This window comes from Corapipo altera, unplaced genomic scaffold (assembly GCF_003945725.1).
Source record: "Corapipo altera isolate COAL_440 unplaced genomic scaffold, ASM394572v1 1, whole genome shotgun sequence".
Taxonomy (NCBI): domain Eukaryota; kingdom Metazoa; phylum Chordata; class Aves; order Passeriformes; family Pipridae; genus Corapipo; species Corapipo altera.
Genome location: NW_020884873.1, coordinates 30,545,495 through 30,557,958, shown reverse-complemented (window position 1 = coordinate 30,557,958; position 12,464 = coordinate 30,545,495).

Genomic DNA, 12,464 nt, shown 5'->3' with positions numbered 1-12,464 from the left:
GAAATAGGATTTTCTATTTATTCTGTAAGAAAGAAATTTCAAATAATGAAGAAAACCCAGCAGAACTTCTGCTTTTGATGATCTATTTTATGAAAAATTGCTCAATTGGAACCTGCAAAAATACCATTATTATATACAAAGGAGTTGTACAGTTATGTTCAAAAATAAAGTCCTATCTGCTATAACAAGAGATAATAATCTGCTGTTCAGAAATACAAACAAATCCAAAACCCAACCCGAAGTGAAACCTACGGTCACTCCTATAGAGAAAAAAGAATGACAGAAGCCTCTCTATGAATGTCTGTCAGCTTGAGGTTGAAGATGTGTAAAAATGCTGCCCAGGCACAGCAGGCGTGTCAGAAGTGACCATTAAAAAGATCTCAGATAATGAAGTATCCTCTTCCCCTTGACAGAGATGATGAACATGAATGAATGACCTGGCTGATATTACTTGGTCTGAAAGAGTTGAGATCTGCCTGCTGAGCTATTGCTTGTTAGTGGATGTCATGCAGTAAAACAGGATCAAAATACATCAGCCCCATTCATCATAGGGTTCTACTGAGAGCATTTAAAATGTATTTGCCTCCAAATGCACCAGATACTTCCATTTTAACAGTTTATATGCTGCTTTTTTATAAGTATGGAATACCCTTTTGATCATAGTTATTTTAGGACATACTAAAAGTTGTAACAGAGGTATGGAGTTACTTCTAACCAAAAAGTGGGGTACTCTGACTACCCCACATACTGGAAAAAAATATGTTTAGAAGTATTTTAATAAAACTCCTATTCACTCTTCTCTTATAAGCCTTTAGCATTTTGTTGTGCTGAAGAGAAAAGAAAAACACATTATTTCAGGGAATGATATAAAAAAAAATATGGGAAAAGATTTGATGTCAAATGGGAAAGCTTGTGAATTTATGTGTAAAATTTCCCACCTGAAATTCCATTTAGTCATCTTTTGTTCATTCTGGAAAGAACTACATAAGATATGTTGCCTCTATTTGTCTTTCTGCTGAAAAAATTAAACAGTTGCATTATAGAATGAAAAGGAAAAAGTACAATTCAGTTTCACTTCACAGAGAAAGTCAAAGATTTAAATCTATGGACTGTCTCTTAAACAGGCCTCATGTTTAAAATACGGCTTTTGCATATTTCGAACAAAATTTATGTGTCAATATACTATTCCCCAAAACAGATAGAAGACCGTTCTGCAGATAGAAATGGCTGGCGGTAGAAATGTCCAATAAATATCTAGAAACTGAAAATAGCAGGACCATTTTTTATGTGTAATTCAGTACATTTTATGAAGGAATGTTTTTGTAACATATACAGAATTACACACTATTTGCCCCTTAGTGTTAATGGAAGCTGTTCATATAATTCCCTGCGTGTTACACTGAAAGTAGTTTGCTCTCCCAGGTCTAGCAGTTAAAACAAATTTGGTATTATAGACTTTCAACTGATTTAGAACAACAGAGAGATAAATGGATGTTTAACACAAAGGCATTGCAAGTCACACTGGACTCCTGATCCTAAAACCCACTGAAGTCTGTAGGAAGATTTCCATTGCTTTAAATGGGCTTCAGATGAGGCCTCCAGGGGTTCACTTGGCAAAGCCACATTTAAAATATCTGACAATGTTTGTATTACAAGCATCCACTTTCATAGGGCTATAATCTCAGTCATAAATATTCTTGCCATATTCTGTAGACCAGTTTTCAAAAGTGGGTTTGATAGTTCATAAATTATTATCTGCACAGGTTGCATTCTTTTAATAGGAATATACACATGGCTCCACAGAGACTTATTCATGTGTATATATATGTGTATGTGTATGAGTGTTTGCATACTGCCTGCAAAAAGACATTCTGCACAACTCACCACGGTCTGGAGATGTTTTTCACCACATTAGCCTTGGAGCCTCTCCCTATTTTTTTGTTACATGAACACTTTGACCACCCCTGTATGGCAATACCCCTCCACTTCAGCTCTCCTCTGTTCTTGAGACATGGGAAGACACCTGAAGATGTCTGTGTTCAATTGTGCATCAGTACCTACCTGTGAGTGAGTACCTCAGGCACCCATTACAAGCGAAGGAGATCGTCAGTGGGGTCCATGACGCCGAGAGTGATCCGTCTAAGCCTGAGATATCAGATAGCAAAATGCTCCCAAGCCTTCACAGATGTATTATCTAGATCTTTACTGGTTATAATGGTGAAGTGGATTGATCCTGGTTGGATGTTGGATGATCACCAAAGCTGTGTTATCCCTTCCCTCCTCAGCTGGGCAGGGTAGAGAGAATATAATGAAGGGTTCATGGGTTGAGATAAAGACAGGGAGAGATCACTCCCCAGTTACTGTTAGGGACAAAACAGGCTCAATCCAGGGAAATTACTTTAATTTTTTATCAAAAAAATCAGACTAACACAATGAGAAAAAAAAATTTAAAACACCTTCCCCCCACTCCTCCCTTTTTCCCGGGATCAACTTCACTCTCAGTTTTCTCTACCTCCTCGCCACAGCGGTGCAGGGTGGTGGGGAATAGGGACTGCAATCAGTTCCTCACATTATGTCCGTGTCTCCTTTCTCCTCAGCAGGAAGACTCCTAACATCCTTCCCCTGCTCCAGAGTGGGGTCTTCCTCAGGCTGCAGGTAGATCTCTGCTCCACTGTGGAACTCCATGGACTCCAGGGGCACAGCTGTCTCACCATAGGCTGCACCATGGGCTGCAGGGGAATCTTTGCTTTAGCACCTGGAGCATCTCCTCACCCTCCTTCTCCACTTACCTTGATGTCAGGAGAGTTGTTGCTGTCATGTATTCTCACTCCTTTCTCCCAGCTGCAGCTGCCAATTTCCCCCCCACACCCTCCCTTCTTAAATCTGTTACTCCAGAGCTGCTACCACTCGCACTGATGGGCTCTGCCTTGGTCAGCAGCAGGTCCATCTTGGAGCTGGCTTGCGTTGTCTTTGCTAGACATGGGGGAAGCTTCTAGCAGCTTCTTACAGAAGCCATCCCTTGAAGCTTCCCACCCTACTCCCCCCCCAAAAAAAACCCCAAAAAACCTACCATGCAAAAACAATACACTATAGCGGGATCATAGAAAATTAGTTCACAATTTTAATTTATGTGTCTTAATCTTGAATGAACTTCCAACTGTGATGTTTGCATCTGTAGCTGGAAAACTGGCTGGAGCTATTCATGTTTATTGTAAAGAGGTACAAAAACCTGGAAAACAGTGCACTGAAAAACTTTTTACTCTCTTCTCCATTGCCCACATTTTTGTGAATTCCTGCTGTCCCATTCTCTCTACTTTAAAATGACCTTTTCTAGGGAGCACTGAGGTGTTGTTATTGCTTCAGTCCTGACATCGATTTCATAAAGCAACTGATTTGGATAATGGAGTCCGAAAACTCATAATCCTCCAGACTCAGAGCAAGAGCAGCAGTACGTTGCCCCTGAGGGGACACTTGGGTCTCAGAAGGAGGGGAAGAACTGTTCAATTTCTGCTCAGCAACCTGTGCCATCTGCTAATGTCACTCCCTCCAAGTTGCAAGTAGATTCCTGTCTCTTCAAGAGCCCCCTGTAAACTGTAGTGAGCATCTAGGAGCAATGGCTGACTGCTGAACAGTGAATAGTCGCCCAAGAGTGTGCTCTTCCTCAGGGGTAGACCAGGACAAGTGTGCTGTTGGGAAGAATTGGGTCACCTCAGCTGCCCACAGAGGCCCAGAATCACTTGGCAGATTGATTGTGCAAGAAGTGGTGAGATGTCCACATGACAACCTGAGTAGCTCAAAATCTGGGAGCAAGTACCAATCTGTCATAGCAAATGTCTGGTAGATCTGTGTCAGATACAAGCCAGCAGCTCTGGCACACTGACATCATCCTGTCGCTCTAGTCAGTGCTTGTCCCACGTAAAGAATGGCCTGGAAACCGTTCTCTAGAATTGGAGTGCCAGGATGAGCTGAAGGGGAAACGCATCAAATTAAGCCTGGCTGTGAGAGACCTACACATCCCAGGAGACAGAGTTGTTGTTAAAACAGAAGTATCATTGGACCCTACTGTAGCCTTAATTTATTCCCTCAGTTGGTCAAGAATGGATGACTTGCATTTCTTTGTCACATTTTGTTATGACAACTAACCTTCCAAAATGCCTCGGCATCAGCTGTTTTATTTGACCCCTGTTTCGGTGGCATGTTGACTTGCTCTATTCTTTATCAAGTGTCAGTACCCATATGAACATTTTCCAGATACACCCATCAAGCTCCTTTTCTCTTTCATGTCTCACTAACTCTGTCCTTGGGATAAAACTACCCTGTTTTCTCCTCAGTCAACTCTGGGAATACACATTAGCACAAAATTGCATGACCTGTGCTTTTGTCACCTACCTGGTTAAATGAGGTAGGGTTAGTTTAATTGCATATCTCTGAGGGAAGAGCCTTGAAGCACACACCTTGTAATGTGTAAGTTCTCAAGGTTTTAAGCTCTTTATAGCCTTTCAGTAAGGCCTGTAACAATGACTTTGAATTGACTGACAGTAATATGAGCTGTACAGCAAAATTAAAAGTGTTGCACAAATATTTTCTTGCTTTAGTTTAAAACTGATCATTGGGTAGAATATAAATATTTAATGTAAACAAACTTTAAATCTTAAATATGTATAGCAATTAAAATCTATAAAGTTGAGTTTTAAAAGGCCAAATTTCCCTTATGAACACTAGGCTCAAAGTTGCAGAGGGCAGGGTTTGGGTTACTGTGTTGTTCTACTTCAGTTTTGGCCTTTACTTAGGAAAAAATTACTTCAATGATGATTCTCTACCCAAAATCAGGGGCAGAAAGCACACTTATAGGATTTCAGGGACCTCGTTGTTTAATGCAATAGATGATATTGTGCTCTGCGTGATTAAGCAAAAACAACCCTAAGCATCTTCAGTGCTTATATAGCACTATCTATTCTGCATCAGCCAATGACTTAATCAACTGTGACTATACCCAGGCAGTAAACATACATTATTCCTCCCTCAAGAAGCAGTAGATCTACCCTTGTTTGTTGATTCAAGCATGGTGTACACTTACACGTAGACATATCACCCGTGCTTTTAAATACAGAGATCTATTTGCTTGCAGAGAGAACTGCAAATACTTGCAGGGTAGAGAAGAGACCTGAAGAAACAAGGTGGCAATTATCCACCTGCAAATGGGAATTATTTGCCAGCCTGTAACTATACTATTAGATTTTTACAAGAACACTTTTGGCAAGAAACTAGTGCCTTGTTTTGCTCCCAGAAGCATAGGCTGCTGGAAACTACACCGTGGAGCAATACTGATGCTATAACATCATTTTCGGGGAAGTCACTTGCTTGAGGGCATGTTTCACAGCATGGCACTACAAAGCAATGGTTACTTTTGGCGATATGAGTATTACATATAAATACACTCAGCATGCAACAAACTAACCACAAAGAAGATAGACAGGTTCATTCTCCTTCAATATTTTTGTGTTTTTCTTTCTTAGTGTTTCTTCAATTCACTGAGGTGCTTTATGCTCTCTTTATTGCGCAATTTGTATTCCTTTCCCACCCTTTTCTGAACACAGTGTTACTTAATTGCTGGCTCTGGCATAAACAGGGACCAACAGTAAAATTTTCCGGGGCTTGAGCACCTAACTCACATTGATTATAGGTTATATCGCTGCAGTGAACACCATGTCCTGCATTTTATTCCAGCACTCCTGGTGCTCAAGGCCATGCTAAAATTGGTGGGGTTCTTCTGTCACATCAAATACTGGGAGCACCGAATCTGTCCTCTCTTCTGCAGTAATTTTAGTAGCAGTGGCTTCACTCTCATTCTTTATATCAGACTCACAAGCCACATTAAATCCCAGTTGCTGCATCATATCAGAGGTTTGTTACCATTTTCCCCCTCTTCACCTCAGTGGGCCTGCCAAAGCTAAGATCCACATCTGGCAGAAACTGGAAGCGCAGTCCTAGTCTTGTACCTACGAAATGTGAACCTCCGTATATACCCTCAGAGGTGCTGAGTCCTGCACTATGGTTCTTCTTATGGTTGCTCAGCAGAAGGGCCAAGTAGAAGGTCCATTAACAAAGTGTCATCTCAACAAGTGGCCTATATGCCACATACCAGGAGAATTTCATTGGTAGCTATTTTGGCTTAGCCTTTAAGGTGAGGTTTGTCAGCCTCACTTCAATTGCTGTGAAGGTAATGAAGCAAATCCTCCTGAAAACCATCTCCAAAGATATTAAGAATAAGAAGGTGAATGAGAGTAGACAGCATGGATATACAAAGGGGAAATAATGCTTAACCAATCTAACAGCCTTCTGTGATGAAATTATTAACTTAGTGAATGAAGGGAGAGCCCTGGATATTGTTTATAGTGAATTCAGAAACAATTTTAACAGTGGACACTGCTGTAGCATCCTTATAGACAAATTGATGAAGTACAGACTAAATGGACAGTGAAATGAACTGACAATAACTGCTGACCTCAAAAGGTTGTGAGCAACGGTGCAAAGTCCAGCTTGAAGTCAGTCACTGCTGGTGTACCCCAGGGGTCAATACTTTGAGGAATACATTGTAGCATCTTTATTAGTCACCTGGGTGACAGGAAAGAGCATTTCTTCAGCAGGTTTTCTCCCTGAGTTTTCTTTTAGGCAATCCTTTCCTTCCACTCTTCTACTCAGCCCCGGTGAGACACATGTAGATTGCTGAGCCTATTCCTAGGCTCCTTAGTACAAGAGGGACATAGAGATACTGGAACAGGTCCAGTGAAGGGTCAAAAACATGATTAAAGCATGGAGTACCTGATACAAGATAGCTGTGACTCTTTGCCCTGGAAAAGTCTCCAGGGATCCTACCCATGTAACCAAGTATCTGATGGGAGTAAGGAACCAAGACAGAGCCAGGGTCTTTTCAGCAGTGTTCAGTGACAGATTAGGAGGTAATGGGCAAAGAAACATAGGAAGTTTCTTCTCAACATAAGAAAACTTTTTTTTTTTTTTTTGAACTTCAGGATAGCTATGCAATGGCACAAATTGCCCAGAGAGGTTGTGAAGTCTCCTTTCTTGGAGATACTCAAAAGCTGATAGGAGATGACCTTAAGAAACCTGCTGTAGGTGACCCTTGCTCTGAGCAAGGGGTTAGATTAGAAGTTCTCTAGAGGCCCCTTCCTTAACTGATCTTGGACTCTTCTTGATTTGAGGTGGTAGAATGTCTGTTCTGCTTTGAAAAGCCATGTCCCCTCTCCTGGCTTTCACTGTTATGGAAGGAAAAATAGGTTTAAGTACTTTTACTACTAAAAACTGTAATTATTGTGTAATATAAGCAGTATTTTTCTCTTCTGTGGTTGTGCTAAAGCCCTGTGTTATGTATCACAAAAAATACCACCAAACAACAAAAACTAGAAACAACTAGTTTTCAAATGTATTTCACATTTTGGTAGGAAATCAATGTCAAACAGCTGTCCTGTGACAGCTGCAGAACTTGTCCAGGTATGCTAAAACAGCTCTGAGTGGTCAAAGAACATTTGAGTAAAAATTGTGGAGCTCATCAAGCTTTGTACTTGCAGGGTTGCACCTAAGTATCTCTCTTGCACTTACAACTCCCTTTAGGTATCTCTTTTGGCTATAACTCTTTATCCCTCTCATTCTGAAAAATTGTGAGGCACATTGTGAAATCCCCAGTTTGCCAGGGGATGATGGCAGGTTTGTACAGAAAAGGAGTCTGTCAGGCTGCATACTCAGGATTGGAGCTGGTATCTGGGCTGCAGGAAGTCTGTGCTGGAGCAGCAGCTTCTAACATCCATACCAAGTGTTTAGAGTCCTTGGGCCACTCTCTGTAAATATAACTCTGCTGATCTTTCTTCTGACCTTACTACTTTCCCTATTTATTTTGTGTCAGTGTGGAGACTCTTTCAGCAATATTTCTTCGAAGTTCAGGCAAATCAGTGTCACTACAAGGGCTTCAACAGAGTGGTGCTGACTTTTTGTGGAGTTGTTCGATCCAAAAGAAGTGTTTCTGGCCACTTCAATGACTGAATCATTTTGTTGTTCAACCAAGTCTTACTCCGGAGTTCACAAACTACTTTCCTCCAGCATCTTTACTAGAAGTGTAATAGCAAATGGCTCTGTTCTGAAAAGTTTAGTGTGTGGTCAGCTAAAATGTGCTTTCACAATGCCTAGTGAGAATGGTGATAGATAAATCTCCAGCCACTTGGAATATTGAACCCTTATACTGAAGTTAAATATCTTATCAAAATGTTAGACCATGTTAATCAATATCATATAAGAATAAAAAATATTATATGAATGACATTCAGAATGCTCCATCTCAATCAGGGAAGAAAGGGGAAATGTGTACTAAACAGTTTCTCCCTTAAACGGAAAGATTAATTGTACTGTTAAGTAAAACTTGACAGAAAAATGTGTCAAAATGACTCATTCCTTTCTACAGTTAAGAGCACATTAATCATTGTAGATACTGGATTTTTGGTGAGTCTAATTAGCAATTAGATAATGTTTCCAATGTATTTTCTTCAAAGTCCATTGCTTTCCTTCCTTCCTTTTCAATCGTATACATACATTTTTCAGTGCAATATGGTATATGGTATTAAACCAGATAAAGTGTAGATGACAGCTGGTTATTAGTATTGATGTTCACTTAATTAAATATCATAACCCTGAGGTGTTAATTTATAGCATCCTGAAAAAAACTCTAACAGATTTGAATGTATTATCTACCTGATAGAAATAAATCATCCTCACAGCAGTTTGGTAGCACTTGGTCATTTGAGGAAACTCAGTTTCTCAAAAATACAGTTTTACACGAATTAATTAATTTATGACTACGAATTGAGAAAGTAACTTCTTTCTGTGCTGCTGTGGCACTTCAGTGTAGAAATCAGATACTTTTGTGGTTGATGGTTAGTAGGAAATACTGGAACTTACAAATTACAAATAATGTCATATCCCACAAATGATTTAGCACTTTGTCATTTGCAAGTTTCATATCTGATATTAGATAAACCATATATTTGCAGGAATAGTTTCTCCTATCTTTTATTTCCTGTTCTATAATACTAGATATCAGCTCCTCTCCAACTAGTCGTTTGCCAGGCCTATTTACATAGCCCAAAACTAGGCATACTCTATTATATCTGAAATGCAATGCAGGGCAGATACAAAAAATGCTTTTCATTGGGAATAGTAGACTGAGAATGCTGTATGCCATGATGCAACAGTTTTTATTTTCAATCAAAGGGTTGAGACTGCCAGTTCAGATTCAAGCTGAACATATTTCATTCAGCCTCCATTCCCCGGTGTAACACAACAAAGACAATTGCAGTGTTCCAACCCGTCTCCCTCCTCCTCTCCTACGAATCAGTTGTGTTTGTTCACTTATCACCTTCTGGATCATATTTCATTGCTATTTTGGGACATCAAATGTGATACAGAATAGCTGCTACCTATTTGTTGCAAATTGTTTCTTACTGCAGATTCTTATTCCTTTGCTGTGTAATTCATATCAATTCTAATCTCAGGGTCTAATAACACATCAGAGCTTTTCAAACACACTAGACCAAATATGTAGTTTTCTTCAGGAATCTGTCTGGAGTCTGATCCTCTTAAATACCATATAAATGCAGACTGCAGTTGAGTTCACCTTCCATCCAGGATCTGATAGAGATTTATATTTACTATGTATTTTCCTATTTGGCCTGAAAGTTAAGTGCCTTCATTGGCAGGTCACACTCATGATCTATTGTGATCATTTTTAGGTAGGCAGGCACTTGAACTCTTTCTTTGTTCCCTGAGAAAGCAGAAAAATTAGACCTGAGGAGAATATAATTGGCTTTACCTGCAAGTGATGGAATATTGCAGTTGGGGAGATTTGACAGCAAGGGCTTCTGTCACTGCTCCCAAAGCGAAACTGTTTAGGTGACTTTTTTTCTGACCAATGGTAATCTAACCCATTTTAAGGCAGCAAGCTCTTGCATCATGAACCTGACTTCTTCAAGCAAATGTAACAACTAAGATACAGTCAGACTTCTTTTATCTAACTTGATGATGTTATGAACACATAGAAGATACGAAGACAGAAAATTAAGAAGAATTTTAACCAACATATCAATCAGTTGAATATTTAGTCTGCAGAAATCATATTTAAGGAATTTTGGAACCAAAATTTTGTGTGTTGAAGAAATAGTTAGCAAGAAAATAACTAGATTACTACTTTTTTCTCCCTTTGAATATTATTTCTTTTCTATAAGAAACAATAGGTAAAGCAAAAGTATAAATTAATATTTCTCTGTTAGGATGAAACATGCAAATTTAACTTTTTAGTGATTTTTTGTTTCAAAAATGACCGAAAGAATTAAGTTTTTAATGTAAAAAATAACCTTCTCAAACAGTATTTTCCCCACACATATGCTATTCTGAGACTGAATATGTTGTCTCAGTAATGTCACTGTCAATCTGAAAATTTAATACAGAACCAGTTCAACTCAGGGACCTATGAGTCAGACCACTAACTAAAATAAAACCAAATTGAAGAGTGTTTTTAGATGGTCTGATGCTGAGGATTGCAATCTCTGTGCTGAAAATGCCTGGCTCCAAACTGGAACTATTTGAGCTTCTTGGTTTGCATTATTACAATTAGGTACAGCGAGGCACCTTGAAGGAAGCTCCAAAAAAACTCACACATGTTTAGGAAAGAGAAACTTAAATCTGAAGCAATGTTTAAAGTTTTTTAATAAGAAGCACTAAGCATATGGACCAAATATAGACTTTCATAGCAATTTAGATGCACCACACTCTCCCTGGTGTTTGTAGCTTTGAACCCTCTTCCAAAGGAAGGCCTTCAGCTCCTTTCGAAACTCCTTTCACAAAAGGAGGAGGAACCTGTCTTACCCTCTAAAACCCAGTAGCAGAAGGATATGTTATTTTCCACATGAGGATTGAGTATCCCAGTTATTGAATTTTTTTTTTAATGATATGACAAGAAAGAAGAGTGTATTCCTGTGTACAGGGGCCGAAAACTAGCCTGCCTGTTCTGCAAGGCTAGTTATCCTGATCAACAAGAGAAAAGCTATTCCAGTGTTTCTTCACTGGAAGTGAAGAAACTGGAAGTGTGACAAACACTGGTTCTTCTCCTTCTTCACCCACATCATACCCACAGCTTTACAACTGCACATCAGCACTGCTACACAACAGAGGTTCAGCCCCATTTCTGTGGTTAGGGTGCCTTTGAGAGGGACTGACAAGGTGCCAGCTCTGAATCCCCTCAGCAGGCGACAGAATTAAACAGATAGTATCATAGCTATAACAGAAAGTGTTATAGCCACTCTACTGCTGTATTAAGCAGTTCCTCGTACTTCATTTTCTTATTCTCTTTTGAAGAGGAAGCTCCCACTTGATTTAGTGAAGATCACAGTGCACTACTCTGCAGATAGTCTCTAAAAGAAACCTAGGCCCTGAGATCAAATGAGGTAAATGATACCTGATTTGATTTAGTGCTGCTTTTCTGACCTGGTAAGATAAAGGTGTATCAGAGAAATTAAATATTGGGAAAATGTGCCTAGGGAATGTAAATTCCCTCAGGGCATTTCGGACACTGAACACCCATACTCAGGATTAGTGTTCAGGATTTACAGAGTTAGATCCCTGTTTAGGTCAATAATCATATTTTGGATGTAGCCCACTGAACCTTTTCTACACGCAGCATCTTGAATTGAAACGAAGCCTAACACTGCTTAAGGCTTCTGAGAGGATTTCTGTCAAGTCACAGAGAATAGATATGAAAAACATTTTTTACTCCTTTAGGAAATTCTTTGCTTTATGAACAACACAACATTTTCAGTAGATGAGTGCTGAAAATGATAGGGGCAAGATATTGATAGTTCAGAAAATGAATCCAGAGCAATGACCTGCTAAACAACCAAAAAAATGGGCTGGGAGCTTGGAGTTCATTCTCCCTGTCAAAGTGGCAAGCAGCTTTCTGTACGAAGAATGAGGATTACAGCATATTCTCTTATCTGTAAATGTATGGAGGAGGAGGCTTTCACAAAGACATTTTTAGTAAACCCACCAGAACAGAATTATAATTATCCACTGTGGACACATCAAATGAGAAAACTGTCACTGATGCAGTGTTTTTGCTGTGACAGCAGTTGGGATCTAGATGGCAATTCCAAATGCAGAGCCTTAACTGAATGAGCTCAATTACAACTTCTATGCATTTTCTTGATTACATCAGGCATTAAAATATGCAGAACAGCATTTTATGAAAGCTAATTTTCAGGTGAAGACGAAGAAAAGGCAGCAGAAAAAGGGTCTCCTATTTAAGAGGAAGCTAGAAATCATTGTTTCAGAGTTGAAAGCCAGAATATCACATATAAATTTTACGTTTGATATATACATTTTTATAAATAGACTTCAAATAAAGCAGG